Below are 17,848 nucleotides of genomic sequence, written 5' to 3' on the forward strand. Positions count from 1 at the left end.
TGCACAGGCCCTGTGCTCCTGGGGCCTGTGCATATCCTTGACCATCCTCCTGCTCCTTTGGGAGGCAGCTTGGGAAGGTGGGAAAATGTCACTCTTAAGTAAAATGGCAGGAATTTAGGATTGAATCTGGTCCGCAGTCTTTGAGCGGACTGGTCTTCCTGTCTTCCTTGCTCAGGAAATCCCCAGGCCCCCCTTCCCTAGGCAGCATTTCTTGACCTCTCCCCACTACTGGGACCCGTCCTTTCTAGGCTCCCTCAAATGAATGTGATGAAAGGCTGCCCCTAGGACTTAACAGAGCCCGTGGCACTGAAGAGACACTTAAAAATATGTCATTTACACATGAGAAAATTTCTTCAGAATAATATAGTAAAGGAATTTTGTTATTGTGAAGTCCTTTCCCTCTCCTCCATCCCACATTTTTGAGCCTTACACTGATGATGCTGTGAGACTCTGAGACTCCTTCTCCCGGGGGCCTCACCTGGACAGTGAAGAAAGGTACATACCTGGGGAAGTTCACACTGAAACTTTTCTGTGCCAAACCCCAGCCCCACCACCATTGCCACAGAGTATTTTCTTTACTTGAAACCGAAGTAGAAAATGTAATTGTTGCAAGTTTGCTTTCATGATATTTAAAAATATTTTAAATTGATGTTTTAAGAAAAACAAAACTAAACATTCTGGAATTTGCCCTCTCTGCTAGGCCTTGCTATCTCTTTACTGAGAAAGATGTTATGCACAGGTTTTCGTACATGCATACATACATTTCTGGTCAATCAGTCCATTATTTGGAATATATGGTTTATTATTATTTGCTTTATTAAGCAGCCTGGTTCTGTATGGTGAGCACACAAAGACATATAAAAAACAGTCCCTGCTCTCAAAGAGCTTACAGTCTAATGGGGAGACAACATGCCAACAGTTGTGTACAATGATAGACACGTGTGTGTGTGTGTGTGTGTGTGTGTGTGTGTGTACACATGGGTATGTCTAGACACACACAGTAAGTTGTAGATAGTCAGCAAAGAGGAAGTACTCAGGATTAAGTAGAGACTTTCTAGTCCAAGGTGGGACATAAATGAAGGAAAACATTGTTTTTAGACTGGTACTGATGAGCATTTCCTCCTTATACCTGCTTTAATAGATAAACTCCCAGTAGAGAAGTTTTTGGTTAGGCTTTGGCCCTGCATTTGCAGTCTGGGTTTCTATTTGATTTCTTACTCTTGCTGAGTAGGAATTTTCTAAAGTGGTAATGACTGAAACAAAGGAAGGCTTATCTTCTTATAGATATGCACATTGAGTCCCCAGGTGGGAAAGTAACTTGTTCAAAGTCCTGTAATTTGTTAGTGTTAAAGATAGGACCATAACCCAGGTCTTTTGACTTGAAGGCACATGTTTTTCTCAAGGAGTCCTATACTTTCTATCCAGGTCATTAATAATTTTAGAACAAAACATTTTTGTTCTCTCTAAGGTCTCTTCAATGATGTCTTATCCATCATGCATTTGATTTCGGGTATCTTCTTAAGTTACCAAAAAAATGGGTTAGTCACGCATAACTAATTTAGGATTTCCTTATTTATATGACTAGATGGATGACTTTTTTACTTTGATAATCCTGTTATTATTAAACAGAGTTGGAATAAGAGAAATTTATCAGTGAAGGATAACCTGTCTAGGCACTCATGACAGCTAACTGAAAGAGTCTTTTAACCCATTAGATTGTGACCTTAAGAGTAGGGAGGACCTGTCCACCAGTTTCCCTTCATATGATATATGCTCAACATCTAGTATAATATACCTGCTTACAAACAATAAGCATTTGATAAATGTTTCTTTAGAAATTAGTTGTTAAAATGATTATTTGATTTTTTCTCAGCAATTGAATTGCATTTAGTGTTTTGAAAACACTTTTCCAGGAAAAATCTCATTTAAATTGGGTTGTACTATAGTGTTATAGGAAAGACACAGGTTTTGGGAGTCAAGAAGCTGGGCTCCATATCCTGGCTCTCTTCTTTTCAAGCAGTAGAACTGTTGCTTTCTTTTCACTGTGACTTGAGGGTTTGTTTTTTTTTTTTATTTGTTTTTGTTAAATTATAAAACAAGGGTTGGAATAGATAACTTCAAATCCCCTACATTACAATCTCATGAACCTTTGATAATCTTGCCTAGGTCTACAGGACCAAATGCAGAAGATAAATCTTTTAGTCTCGAATAAGTTATTTAGAGAATTTAAATCTGTATATAAATCTAGATCAGTGATTTGTTTTAAAACATACTCATTCTTAACCATTTCTTTAGTTACTTATACTGATGATTTAATTATTTTAGGATCAGTTAAATAATCCATTGAATTACTATGTCTATTGCCATAATCTTATTCATGAAATATCCCTGAGAAGAAATGGATATTAGTGTGTTAATATTTTCAGTGCTAAAGAACTCAGAAATAAAATTCTAATTAATTTGTGAAAATTATTCCTTCATTGAAGTGTTCAGAATAGATTTACTCATAGGATATTATAGATAGGAGTGACTTTAAAAGAAATTTTGTGAGTCCTTCAATGGTGTGAAATCATTTGTGGCATAATCAGCATCACTAACATAATATAATCATAGAATTTAGAGTTTTTTATGAAGATACTTAATCATTTCTAGGGAGAATAGCTCAGAATATGACTTTTTCTAGGATATTTTTTTCCTTAGGAATATCTTCCTTTTATTGAGAAAAAGTCTGGCTTTTTGTACTTTCTGTACTTATTTTCTTCTCTTTAGGAGGCAGACTTGATTAATGTAATTCCTTTTTTTTTTTTGAGATAAACGCCCTTCGTGTACTCAGAGAATCTGACTTCATTTGAACATCTAAATTCAGTCACCTATTAAGTCATCTAATCCAACTCAAGTCTGAACAAGACTTGCATCCTACCTTCCTGCATCCTACCTGATAGGTGGTCATCTCATTTTTGTCTTATGACTTCCATGAGGAACAACCCACTACTTCTTCAATACCCTAGAACTAAATCTGCCTTTTTTCAAATTTCCCTTGTTATTCTTGGCAATGATATGAAGCAAAATAAGTTTAGTTCTACTTTCAGATGATAGTCCATTGCATATCTGAAGCTTTCCTCCAAAGGATCCTCCTGTGACTCAGTTAATTGTTTCCATCTTGATTTGTTCTCTTCTGGACATGTCTCCATTTATTTTCTAATAAACTGAACACAGAACTCTAGAGATGGATTGATTAGAGAACCATATAGCCTGGAAGCAAATGCCTCAGTGCAAGATTACTTTGGCTTTTTCGGTTGGTATGTTGCTTTGTTGACTCTGAGATTTCTGTTCATTAAAGTCACCAGATCTTTCTAGAGAAACTACGCTTCAGCCATGCCTCTCTCATCTTGTACTTTGGAAGTTTATTTATTGCACCCAAGGGTAAGATTTTGCTGCCTCCATTTTAGATTTCATCTTTTAGATAGTTTTTCAAGGTCTTTTTGTATACTGACTTTGTCACTATGTTAGCCATCCTTCCCAACTTCATGTCATCAGTAATTTAAATGAGAATGCCATCTTTGTCTTTTTCTACATCAAAAGTAAAAGCTTGAAATAGTTCAGGTTCCTCCTGCTCAGATCCTGGGGAAAGTTCATGGTAATAGCCTTTGAAGTTTATATTGTATCATTGAGAATTCTTTGGATCCGGACATTCTATCATTTCCAAATTCATGAATGAGTGAATGAATGAAGCAAGCGTTTATTACTTGTATGACTTTGTGAAAAGCTCTGTGCTTAGGGTAAAAAAGTAAGACATTTCTGCTTTCCAAGAGCTCACATTTCAATGGGGGAGACAATACTTAGGAAAAGTTTCATTTGCAAGTCAGTTTAGAGGGTCCCATAGTCTTTGGCACTGATAAATTACCATCTGACAGTGCTAAAGACTTTGGTGACACGAAGTTTCTTTTCTGGGTCTTTTGTCATGTGACTGTAGCACCTGCAGGAGCAGTCCCAGGCTGCCTCTCCACTGGTGTTATTTCCTAGCATAATGGCTGAAGGCAGTGCACTGGAAGCATTATCATTCTCCAGCCTCGGGTTCAGGATCCTGGATTGTCTCCCGGGTTGCAGGGCATTTGGTAGTAAGGGGGTTGTCATTTGACTTTGCTGGCACATGATGTATCTGCTCGCTCTCTCTCTCTCTCTCTCTCTCTCTCTCTCTCTCTCTCTCTCTCTCGGCTTTTGCTACCTTAGCTGACTGACCTGACCATCTTGTGTGTGGCAGTTGGTTGGCAGTTGGTTGGCAGTTGGTTGGCTGTTGATGGGGATATCAGGCCCCTTCTCCATAGAAACCTCCCCAGTGGATGGCTGTGAAGGCTGGACAGGGAGCACGATACACATGCTTGGACTGTCACATAGTACGAGTCCCTTCATTTTCCCCACAAGCATAGGATGAGAGACTTTGTTAAATGCTTTGCTAAAATTGAGGTCTGCTATATTTATAGGAGTCCCTTAAATGTACAATTTTGCTGCCTTGCTGAAAAAGGGAGTTAGTTTGGTGTTTGTGTCCTTGTTGAGGTCATGCTGGCTTTTGGTGATCATTGTATTCATTGTATTCCTACTTTATTTTATTTTGAGATCTTTTATTTTTTTTTTTTCAAATAAATCTTCCTTTCCTTCTCAGCCCAGAAAGTCATTCTTTATAATGAGAGTAAAAAAGGGAGAAACCCCTCCCCAAATTCAGGAATTCTGAGCAGTGCTGCCTCAGCTCAGCCCGACATTCCTGGTAGATAGTATACTCCTTTTAAGCATTCCCTCCCCTCCCCCCCAAACCAAACTTGGAGCCAAACTTGGTCATTAAACTTGAGTAGCACCCAGCTCTGATGGCTTTGTTACCAGCCTTGCTTCCCTCCATGTGTATATCCCAGCCCATAGGATTCCTGTTTCTTCATTTGTCGTTGCCATCATTTCTGGGGTCCCCACATTAGTGTGCCTCTGCTTGTCTGGCCATCTCCTGCTTGATATCATCTGGCTTTTTTGTCAGTTTTTTCCATCATCTTCTTTTCTCATTTCATACATGCTCCTCCCCCAACCATCCTTTATTAGAGAATATAAATTCAAGAGAAAAAAGCCAGAGGAGCCAAAGTAGGCTATGGCTCCCTCTGACTGGAAGTCCCCCCCACTTTTAGATTTTTTTTTAAGGTTTTTGCAAGGCAAATGGGGTTAAGTGGCTTGCCCAAGGCCACACGGCTAGGTAATTATTAAGTGTCTGAGACCAGATTTGAACCCAGGTACTCCTGACTCCAGGGCTGGTGCTTTATCCACTGTGCCACCTAGCTGCCCTGAGTCCCCCACCTCTTAAGAAGAGTCTGGGCCGCAGGGCTGGGCCCTCGCTCTTCTTCTGGGGTCAGTGATGACGCAGTTTGAAGCACGCCTCCGTGGATGCATGAACACAGCGGTTGACCTATAGCAAACATAAATTAAAATAGAACTGAAAAAATCCAAATATCCAAAATAAAAAATGAACAAAGTGAAAAGATCAAAGAAGAATGGTGCCTGCTCTGTGTGAGGCCTTGTGTTGAATACTTTACAAATGTGAGCTCCTTTGGTTTTCACAACAACCTGGAAGGAAACTGAGGAAGAGAGATTAAGTGACTTGCTCTTCAGGATCTGAAGCTGGATTTTTGACCTTTGATCTCCTGCTCCCAGGCCCAGCTCTGTCATTTACTTCTCTGCCTTGTGGAATGCTATTAACCTGAGAATAAAAAAGTAGAGGAATATCTACTAAAATATTTAGTACCCAAATTAAAGAATTTGAAATAGAGAACTCATCCTTCAGAAAATCAAATCAGACTAACTTTAAAGGAACTACCTAAAGGAAAAAAAACAAAACCTAGTGTAGATAAGTTTTCAGGTGATTTCTCTCAGATTTTTAAAGAATTTTTAATACTCATCCTACAAAAATTATTTTCATGAGTTGAGAAAGAAAACACTCTACTAACCTCTTCTATGAGCCAGACATAGTCCAAATGTCTAAATCAGAGAAAAAAGCAAGGAAAGGGGACCACCATCATTCATGAGTTTAAATTCATGATTTAAATTTCAAATAAAATCTTGACAAAAGGATATAGCATTACATTTAAAATATTCTTCACCCCAATCAAATTGAATTTATTATATAAGGCATGTGAAGTTCAAGGTTGTTCATCATGGAGGAAATAATAAACTATGTAGAAAATCTGAAATCACAGATTACAAATGTAACTTCAGAAAAGGCCTTTGAAAAGTATAGCACTCACATGCTAAGAACTGTAAAACATAAGCACAGAAGGATCTTTTTTATTATAGTCAAAAGTGTATTTCATAAACCAAGATGTAGCATTATACGTGAAGGAGGAATGCCAAAATTTTCCTAGGAAATATTTGATTCTTTGACATAATTGTAAGAACACCAATGATACCAATAAGATGAGGACAAATAATTAAAAACAGTAACACATTGTGAATTTTTAACAGGATAAAAGTTGTTTACTATTCTATGGCTTTTAAATTTAACCTTTTGTCTTGAAAATTTGGGCAATACATATCTTGCATATCCTGCTGTTATTCTACAACAACTTTTATATTATCCACATTATTTCTTTTTCTTTAATGATTTTGTTTTTATATTACTTGTTAATTTCCCACGTACCTCTTACTCCACTCCCTGTCAGAACCATCCCTTATTACAAATAAATTTTTTAGAAGGGGAATAGTCTTGCCAAACAAACCTATTTTTATATTCATTGTTTTACACCCATAGTCTCTACAGCTCTGCAGAAAAGTAGTGTAAGGGTTACCTTCTCTTGCTTATTGTTGTTCTTTACATTATGATGGTTGTGTTTACTGTTATCCTGCTTCTTTTGACTTCATTGTGCATCATTCAATTCATGCACTTCGTATTCTTCAGAGTGATAATAGTTTAGTTTGTTAGATTTATGTGCTACAGTTGGTTTTGCCCTCCCCAACTGATGAGCATCTACATTTTTCCAGTTCTTTGCCACCCCAGAAGGTGGTGTTACAAATATTTTGGGGAATATGGTTCCACCTCTTCTTGTTATTGCCCTTGAGGGGTATATGTTTATGATTAGCAAAGAAATCTGGTTTAAAGGCATGGGAATTTTAATCATTTTATTTGCATAATTTCAAGTTACTTTCCAGAAAAGGTATACTGATTCATAGCTCCACCAATAATGCATTAAGGTGACCATCTTTCTCCATATCTCTCAACCTTAATTATTTCTAATTTTTGTTATTCTTGCTTATTTGCAGTATGTGAGGTGAAACCTCAGGATTATTTTGATTTGCCTTTCTCTTATTAATGATTTGGAACATTGCTGTTTAGAACTGTTTCTTCATATCCTTTGATTTTTATCTATTGGGGAATGGCTTTTGTTCTTGATATTTCTGTCCTCTATATACTTTAGCTAGGAAAAGGGACTGAATCAATGACTTCCTTGGTTAGAGGGAGCTGCCTCTCTTAATGTATGTTGGCACCCACAAATGCAGAGTCTCAGAGAGTTGTCTAGAATATGGAAATGTTAAGTAATTTGTCCAGGCTCACAGAGTCAGAAGTTTCTGAGAGAAAACTTGAACCCATAGCTTTTTGGCTTCAAGACCAGCTTCTCTCTGTCCTTCCATACTGTATCTTTGTCTTTCTTGTCTGAAATGTTTTAAGGAAAGAATTTTCCCCTTTATCAGGCATTTTCTTTCTTATCCTAGTTAATATTAATTTTGTTCATGTAATAACCTTTCAATTTTAAGTGAAAAAAGTGAAAACTATTTACATGAATTTTTTTTTATAATTTCCTCTATTTCTTTTTAAAGAATCGATTGGCCTTCTGTTCATGGTCATGACAAGTCTGTGATTGTTTGCTTGCTTCTCTTCTAATTTTTTTTTTATCATAGAAGCTGACTGTGGATGGCAGTGGTCAGGGCTCACCCTTACTTTCTTCTGGGAGTCAAGTTGATCATCTGACATTGAGGACTTGGATTGATTAAAGTCACCTAGCAACTCTTTTGCTAAAAAATCACTTTGCCTGGGTGTCCATTCTATTCTAGAAATTTTTGGCATTTTTTTCCCCTAGTCTAAAAATTATTTTTATTGGAAATGAAAATAGAAACTAGATGTTGATCAACTTTGTCTCTGTTGTTTGTTTCTACCACTCTGACTTTTGGTCCAGTGCCTTCTTCTGATGTTCTTCTTTTCCCTAGGATATATGTACCCCCGTTTTCTTTTATCTTTTTTTTTGCCAGTTCTCAGTTTTTATCTAATGTTTCACTCTTTGACCCTATTCTCTAGGGTATGTGTCAAATTGTTGTTTCCTATCCTAGCTTCTAAAGTCTAAAAAAGATATTTTAAAATCCAAGATCCTGTGAATCCATATCCATTATCCATGTCCACATCCACATCCCTGTCTTCTCTGCCCCATTTTCTTTTAAGTTTTTGTAAGGCAAATGGGGTTAAGTAGCTTGCCCAAGGCCACATGGCTAGGTAATTATTAAGTGTCTGAGGCCAGATTTGAACTCAGGTACTCCTGACTCCAGGGTCGATGCTCTGTCCACTGCGCCACCTAGCTTGCCCCTCTCTACCCCATTTTCACTTCTAATTTCATTCCCTTTTTATTGCTACCTTTTGTTCTTCTCATTACTTGATGCCTCCAAAATAACTTCTCATGAACAAGTTTCACAAAACCTTCCTATGTTGTCACTGCAGTGGACTTGGCATGCTTCTTTCCATTTTTTTTTTTTTTGGTAAAGGGAAAAATGTTGTTTTGACTTTTATTTGGAAAATATCATTGTTCATGCATTTGAACTCTTTAAAAAATAACTCCTTTTAGTATTGTTTTTATTCCTATAATTACTGTGTGTGTTATTATTTACATAGACTTCTCTGTGATGGTTGTTGACAATTCTTTGCTTGGTCTGTTTGGTTTCATTTTCCTGAGTATTTTAGAATTTTATAAGAGGTATTTGCAATCATTTTCTCAACTATCCATATCTTTTTTTCTTTTGCTGCATTTATTTCATTTCTTCTAATGTTGGATTTTGGCTCTGCCACTCAAATATGTGACTTTATCATCTGTGGACTCTCAGTCCCTCCATCAGTGGAATAATGGGCTTGGACTAGATGGTCCTGTAGATCTCTTATCTTTGATCTTTATAATTTTTTTAAAGGGGAATAGCTCTAATTTTCTTTCTTTAATTTATTTCCCTTGATGGAAGTTTAGATGTTTTTTCCTCTATTTATATTTCTATCTTTTATTTTTTTAATATTATCTTCATTTTAAATGTACTCTTGCCTCTTCCCCTCTGAAGAGTGCCATCCTTTCATATGCAGTATAATTTCTGGGTCACTTTTCCAATCCCTTCTCACATTGGCAGATGGAGTTCTAGAGGGTTGCCTGCTCCTCCCAAGTCTTTTGGGGAGTAGTATTGTAATACTCTGTGAATTGATTATTGTTTATCAGTTTGCCAGACTTAATTAGCTTTTATCAAAAGGTGGCTTATTAAGATGAGTTGATAGAAACACTGGGATGATTACCTCCACCCTGAAAGTTGGGAACATTTTCCTACCAGCAGAGCATATTTGAGGCAAAGGGGTAGTAACTCATAGCTCCTGGACAAACCTCTTGTTTGGAGTCCTCAACTTGTTTCCATTATGTAGAATGAAACATTTCTGCTGGACTGTTTGTAGAGCCTTGGGGTCATCTTTCCTTATTCTGACCAGATTCCTCCTAGCTCCTAATGTAAGAACTGTAAGGATGAGGCCAGAATCCTCTGGATCATCTGAAGTTTAAAAAGGTCTAAGCTATTTCTGTGGCCAAGGGTGAAGGAAGACTGGAACCCCGGGTTCTCACATGGCTGCTCTTTCACGGATAGTCCCTAGATCAAGTTTCCTTAGCCATTACTAATACTCTTGTGATGAAGTGGTGCTCTCTTTCATTCAATGACTTTTAAGAACTTCTAGCTTGATGCCTGGGAAGCTGGGTGGCTTGGTCGATAGAGTGCCAGGCCTGGAGTCCAAATTTTGTCTCAGATACTTCTTAGCTGTGTGATCCTGGGCAAGTCACTTAACACTGTTTGCCTCCATCCCTCATCTGTAAAAGTGAGCTTGAAAAGGAGATGGCAAACCACTCTGGTTATCTTTGCCAAGGAAATCTCAGAAGGATAAAAAATGTCAATAAAAATGATTGAGAGATACATAAGTCCCAAAACATGTGCATGTGACCCCTATGGACCTCCCTCCTCTAAGAAGGGGTAGGTGGGAGCTATCTTCTCTTTTCTCTTCATTGATCTTTATAATTTTGTTATCTTTATAATATGTCCCTGATCTTTAAAATACATCCCTGATTGAGCTTTATAATTTTGTTATATTCACTTTTGATTTTTTAATGGTTTTTCTTGTCATTTAGATTGGTGTAGTCTCTATATAGATTGTTTTCTTGACTGCTTACTTCACTCTGCTTCAGTAAACTTTATATATATATATATATATATATACATATTTATATTAATATAAATATAAATCTTCCCAGGCTTCTCTGTATTGATCACATGCATCATTCCTTATAGAACAGTAATATTTCACTATATTATTGTGTATAATGTTTTTCTAGTTCTGTGTTCTTCACTTTGCATTAGTTGTATTCTTCTCTGAATTCTTCATAATAATCTTTTTTTGTACATAGTAATATTCTTTTCATTCCTGAACATTTGTTTTACTGTTCCCCTTATATTTTTATTTACATTACAATTTACATTACATTTACAATTTACATTTCAATATTCCTTACATTTTTAATTATTGTTGCTACAAAAGAGTACTACTATGCATACTTTGACTATATGTAACTCCTCCCCACCTTCTTTGAGTAGACAACTAATAGTTGGCTCTCTATCCAAAGGCATGGGCATTTTATTCACTTTCTACGTGTGTTTGCCATTTTTTTTCTAAAGCACATTCAAACCATATTACAATTCCACATGCTGTGTGTTTATGTACATGTCTTTTTATTTTATTTCCCCCAAATTTCATTTTTATTATTAGGAACTTGAATATTTACAAAGTAATAATGTATTTCTGTAAGAAGGTAAACAGAAAAATAATTTATATAAAATAGCAAATTTCTGTTATGCATAACTTTTAAAAAGTGTGTATAATAAATTGAACACCTAAAACTGACCTACTCAATCTTGTCTCCCTCTCCTTCCTTTCCCCTCCCTTCCTCTCCTCTCCCCCTTTCCTGCCCTTCCCTAAGAGGTAAGAAGCATGCTTCAGCTTTAGGCCTCTGAAGTTGTGGCTGGTCATTGAATAGATCCTGGTTCTTAAGCCACTTATTTTTCTTTACAATGAATATTGTATTTGTTATGTAAATTGTCCAAATGCAAGAAAAGAGACAGTCTCATAAAATCTCACTGTCTTAAGGTCTCAAAAATGGTTAAGTAATATATAATCTTAGATCATAGTGTAATTTTATTCTGTTTTGTTGTTTTTAATAGAGAAAAATTCAAAAAAGAAATAACTTGAAAAGAAATGAAGAAGGGGAGCAATTTAGGATTTATTATGATGGGGTATATGAGTCAGGTCTACAAACATAGATGAATGAGTTAGGGAGGAGTGGACATGCTTGTCTGAACCATATAAAGGAGGACTGAAAAGATACTCTCATACATACACAAAGGTCGTTTTGTGTAAAAATATTTCAAATTCAACAAGGCTGCAGGCAGGGATGGATAGAAAGCCTTAAAAGAGTGAAGGCAAAGAAAACTTCAGAGAGAAAATCAAAAAGGGATTAAAAATGGTGAAAACATATGTAAATCAGAGATGTGAATTTAGTCCTGGCAGGAGGGGCAGAAAACTCTACTTTGATTATGGATTACCAGTTCTGATTAGGTTTCTTCTTTTCTGTCCCTCTTTTGAATGTGGGACTGGAGAGGATTGGGGAGGAAAAGAGGAGGGAAAAAAATAGCAGAAAATACGATGGTACAATAGGTACAATAATTGTCATAACTGGGAACATGACTGGAAGAGGATAACAATAAAGTAGAAAAAATCAATAATACATACATCTGAAACTACTTGTAGAAAGATTCATACAGAGATAAAACATGATTGTATTTAGAAGAATTATCTTTCAGGAATTCTTCTAAATAAAACGTTCTGGGGAAATGGAAGGGAGTGAATATTTATTAAGCCTGTTTGCCAGGTGCTATGCCTCTCAGCAATCCTGGGAGGTAGGTGCTATTATTAATCCTGCTTTCAGTTGAGGAAACTGAGGCAGAGAGAAGTTAAATGAGGTGCCCAGAGTCACTGAGCTATGAAGTATCTGATGCCCTTAAATAGTCTATGCTTAATTCTCTCTCTGCTGGGCCATGAGCTAGCCACACCTTTTGAGGGGTCCCACTAGCTGTACTACTTGATATAACTCCACCATCATCATGTTCACAGGAATCTGCTCCTCCTAGAGATGGCCTCACTTGGGTATGTCACAGCCTCCAGCACCCGCAGTAGCCTCTGCCCCTCTGATTGCAGGGTGTAGGAGTGAAAAACCACCTCCATTTCAGGGGGCTCAAGAAGACCCAAGTCCAGCCATTCCCCCATCTGCTCCCATTATTAATAACCCCATGAGGTCCCCCCTCCCCACCATTTGTATTCTTAGCACAAAGCACTATGGCTTAACAAATGTTTATTGGATTGAATTGGCAAAGAATTGGAAACAAAATAAGAAATTATGAAATTGATGAATATAGAAAAGCATGAAGAGGAATGAATGGAGGCAAAGTGATTTAAACAAGCAGGAATACAAGATGCATATGGACTGTAGCAATGTAAATGAAAAGAACAACAAAACAATCAAAACCAAATGCTGCAAAATTACATTGACCCAAAAGAAAATGAAAGAAGACACTTCCCCTGTTTCTTTGTATGGGGGAATCACTGTCAGTTATACTTGCCCCCTCCCATTTTTTATTCTTTATTATTATGATATAAAGTTTGGCTTTCCTGGAAGGATTGGGAAAATCTAAAAGTTGTAAAATGAAATTTTAGCAATAAATATTCATTTTTATCTATCTATCTATCTATCTATCTATCTATCTATCTATCTATCTATCCATCTATCTATTTATTTTTTTTTTGAGGTTTTTGCAAGGCAAATGGGGTTAAGTGGCTTGACCAAAGCCACACAGCTAGGTAATTAAGTGTCTGAGACTGGATTTGAACCCAGGTACTACTGACTCCAGGGCCAGTGCTTTATCCACTACGCCACCTAGCCACCCCTAAATATTCATTTTTTAAAAAAGAATATCCACCACTCCTGATCTAGATGCCTCTTTTTTCATTTCTTCAAATCTTTATGTAAATCATCTACACACACAGAGGACATATGAGAAAGAGTGTATCAGGAAGCAATGAAGGCTTTTATAAATGTTATTTGATAGCAGACCATATCAAGAAAGATGGAAAGAATACATGATCTTAATTGTGTTTTTGGTTGACTCTTAAACACAAAATATGGCTCAGTGGAGCAAAATGCTTCCTTCAGGCTGTCTCCAGTCGCATAACTCCCAAGCCTATGTCAGAATTTCATAAAATTCCTTGAAAGATAATAGCAATAGAGGTCATTTTGGTCAAGATTATGATTATTACTATGGAATAGAAAACAGTAATAAATTTGGGATACAAAAGTCCTTGCTCCTATCCTTGGAGGTAATCCAGAGCATAGTCCTAGGACAAGGGATTTCCTTATATATGGTAAGTTCCTTCAGAGTCATCTATTTACTGATGATATATGCTCTCTCTTTAAACTCTGGAATGTTTCAGAGACTTGCTCAGTGAATGCTATCATTTCCTAAAAGTTTGACTTAAGTCTCAAACTAGAAAAATCAAGTGACTGAACAAAATTTATTATCTTGAGTATGGTTGGCTTTACTGTGAACAACCTAAAGAGAGGGTGTTTGTTTGTGTGTGTGTGTGTGTGTGTGTAAGTAATAAATGGAAAGGTTCACATGGATGTTACAGGCTCTAACATATTACCTAGGAGAACCCAAGAAGAGTATAACCTCAGAGTTTGATGCCAGGACAAGTAGTGGGTTGCTCCAGTAAGCTGGGGCTTGTCAAGTTTTCTACTTGAATCTTTCTTTGTTGGGGTTTATGTAATGCCAAGAAAACTAGAGGAAAGCCTCTAGCATCTTAGGTATGCATTTTTTCCTTTTTTTTTTTTTACCAGTTTTCCAGAAGACTAAGGAAAAAGAGTAGGAAAGGATGAGAATGCATGTGTAGTTTTTGATCTGTTTTGTTGGAGATCTTACCAAAATTGAAGATGGGCCTAGAATAATGTCCTTATTCTTCTAAGCATGAAAATTATACCCATTCTCAGTGTTTTGTAGATTACATAGTGATAGTTCTTGCACTGCTTTACATTTTGACATGCCTTCTTTACTGCCCTGGGTTCACCCTTTTGTTAATGCAGCCAACTATCTACCAAACATGATTTGATCAAACCCCTCCTTATGTCTGTCATGTTCATTGGGTGCTGAGGTTGCAGACACAGGAGCAAAGGTTTCATGTAGCAGGTGACATTCGAGTTGAGATTGGAAGTTGTTGATTGTGAGGGGTGGAGATGAAGAGTGGGATGCCTTTCAAGCTAGGGCGGACAAGTGTGATATAGGCACAGAGGCAAGATGGAATAGTATTTAGCAGGAACAGCAAAAAGGCCCATCTGGCTAGACTAGAAAGGGAATGACACTTAACTCGACTGAGAAGGGTTTTAAAGTGCTAAACCTTGATGATTTAGATTTTACCATCAAGGAGTGGATGTGGTCACTTTGGAGTGAGCAGTTTTCATGTGAGTGAAGAAGTCACCAATCAGATTGCAGGTTGAGAACAGAGTGTGATAAGAACTAAGGGCACTTACATAAACAACAACTTTTTGTAGGAATTTGACTCTAAAGAGATTCTAGATTATAGCTTATGGTGGGAGATGGTGAACCTATGAGTTTTTTTAATTTTTTTTTTTGCAAGGCAAACAGACTTGCCCAAGGCCACACAGCTAGGTAATTATTAAGTGTCTGAGGCTGGATTTGAACTTAGGTCCTCCTGACTCCAGGGCTGGTGCTCTATACACTGTGCCACCTAGCTGCCCCCTATGAGTTTTTTTTAAAGATGAGAAAGATCTGGTTGAGAACCAGTCTTTCAGGAGAGATTGAAGATGGAGTGGGAGATAATTATGAGTAGTTTGCTAGAGGAGGTGGATGAGGGAAGGTATCAAGGTTATCAGTATTGGGGTTGACCATGCTAAGTAGAGAGGCTACTTCCTCTTCTAAGACTGGAGTGTAGAAAATTCAGCTTGATGGCAAGGCATTTGAAAAGAGAGACCTGATTTTATTTTCTCAAAGTATGAGGTCAGATTTCTTTTGAGAAGTTCAGAGTTGGCATTTTGAAGGAGAATTTAGGAGGGAAGAAAAGATTTAAAACAGTTGTTAACAGTGGGAAATAAACACATTTTGTTCAATTTTTCAGTCACGTACAATTCTGAGGTACCCCATTTGGGTGTTCTTGGCTGAGATACTAGATTGGTTTGCCATTTCCTTTTCCAGCTTATTTTCCAGATGAGGAAACTGAGGTAAATAGGGTGAAGTGACTTGCCTAGGGGTCACCAGCTAGTGATTGTCTGAGACCAGATTTGAACTTGGGAAGATGGATGTTCCTGACTCCAGGCCTAGCACAAATCAAATAGAGTGGAATCTAAACTATTGTTTTTACTGCAGTGATTGAGTTGAAATGAGCTAAGTTAAATGTATGGTAATTGGCTCCAAGCCTGACACCATCCCCTGCCTGTGCGGAGAAGAAGCGGGTCACCATTCCTGTTTGGTTGTTTTGTTGGCTGGCTTCTTTTGACTTAAGAGTCTCTGGGTAGGCTATGTTCCTGTTTCTGTTTTCTTTTGTATAAGATTTATCATGCTTTTCTATATTCTTTATATTCATATTTTTAAAAATTGTTATCATTGGCATCTTTAGTTTTTTTATCCCCTAAATTTCCTTCTGCATTTGTCCTGTTTCCTTATAGCATTTTTTTTTTTTTAGACACTGCACCACTCCATGTCTTTTCTTATTTCTTCATGTTGATCATTTCTTATAGCCCAGGAACATTCCATTCCATTGAGTCCACAGAGCCCTGGGCCTCAGGAGCTGTGTGGCACTGGATGAGCTACTCGTGATGATCGCCTTACTGATTTCTGTAAATTGAGGATCACCACAGTTCCTGACTCCCAGGGTTGTTTTGAGTGTCAAAGGAGCTTAGTACAGTGCCTCACACTTAAATGCTTGTTTACTTCCTTCTTTCTCCAAAGAAAAAAATAAAATCAATCCATTTGCTGATGAAGTAATATTAAATAAGAGAATAGGGAATCAGCAAAGAAACTCATTGAAATATTAATAGCTTCAATAAAGTTTCAGGCATAAAAATAAACTTATAAATATCAATAGCAGTTTTATATAAATAACAAAATGCAAAAGACAATAATAAAAATAGTTCATAGCTACTAAAATATGAACAGAATGTATGACTTATATGAGATTAAATCCACAAAAGTTGTATTTTTAAATCTTAATTATAGAATATTGCCTTAAGGAATAAAAATCAACTTAAATAGTTAGAATAATATTCATTGTTCATGTCTGAACCATACCACTGTAATAAAATTACCAATATTACTGAAGGTAATGGAGATTATGCTATGCCAATCAAACTTCCAAAGAAGACTTTATAGAACACAATAGAATACATAAATTCATATGAAGGGACAAATGAACTAGAATATCAGTGGAAAATTAATGAAAATGGTAATAGGAAAATAAGGAGAATACTACTTGTAAGTCTCAAATTATAGCACAGAACATCAGTAATAAAAAAGCTTGACTAAAAATTGGAAAAATAGATCAGTGGGATAGATGAAACAAGTGAAAATCAGAAATAATAAAACTCTAACCCAGTGTTCAAGGAACACCAAAATATAAATTACTTAGGAAAAAGCTTCCTATTTATTAAGAGCTACTGGAAAAACCAGAAAAAGGTCTGGTAGATATTAGACTTATAACAGCATATTAACCGTATTTGACAAATTAAAAATGGATAGGGGACAAGAATGTTGATTGATCCACATGCATCATTTCTTAAATAGTGGTAACCTTTCCTTGCATTTGTCTACTTCAACTTGTTTCAAAATTAACTTGATGGACATAACTTTGTTTCTAGGTCTTAACTATTCCAGAAAATGTTCCTATAAATGTTTTGGTGCAGTTGGGCCCCAATATGATCTTCCACCCACATATGTTTGGCAACCCTCTTTCCTATAACTGTATTATAATGGCTCCCTTCTAGTATCACACCAAAAAGGTTTTATTTGATCTTTAGGGTTCTTCACATTTGACTCCAGCCTGTCCTCTTAGACTTATTAATGTGACTCCCGTTGATGTACTTTTTGGCTCAACCAAATTGTCCTTTTATAAATTTTTCACTCGTTGTCCCTCCATCTGTGGTCTCCATGCCTTTGCTTTAGCTGTATCTCAAACTTAGAATACACTCATTCCCCACTTCTTCTTAGAATTCCTATTTCCAAGCATCACTATGTAATGGAGGCCTTTGCTGATTCTTGGAGTTGATCCCTAGATTAACTGGTACTTTCCTACTGTCTTCCCCCAGTCCCTTCTACCTAAACCATTCTCAGCCTCTTGTTCTTGTTAAATAAATACTTGATGATTGATTGCCAGCTCAAAATCCTATGGACTATTTGATGATGTTCCAAGATAGTCTGGTTCCCACTCCATGCT

The 17,848-nt window shown here is 36.8% G+C and overlaps 1 protein-coding gene across 8 annotated transcripts in view; it reads left to right on the forward strand.

Annotated features, from left to right (window-relative positions):
• Positions 1–17,848, forward strand: part of EIF4G3 (eukaryotic translation initiation factor 4 gamma 3) — a 252,487-nt gene that overhangs the window by 12,626 nt on the left and 222,013 nt on the right. The gene's annotated exons all lie outside the window — the stretch shown is intronic.

Source organism: Macrotis lagotis, chromosome 1 (assembly GCF_037893015.1).
Source record: "Macrotis lagotis isolate mMagLag1 chromosome 1, bilby.v1.9.chrom.fasta, whole genome shotgun sequence".
Classification (NCBI taxonomy): domain Eukaryota; kingdom Metazoa; phylum Chordata; class Mammalia; order Peramelemorphia; family Peramelidae; genus Macrotis; species Macrotis lagotis.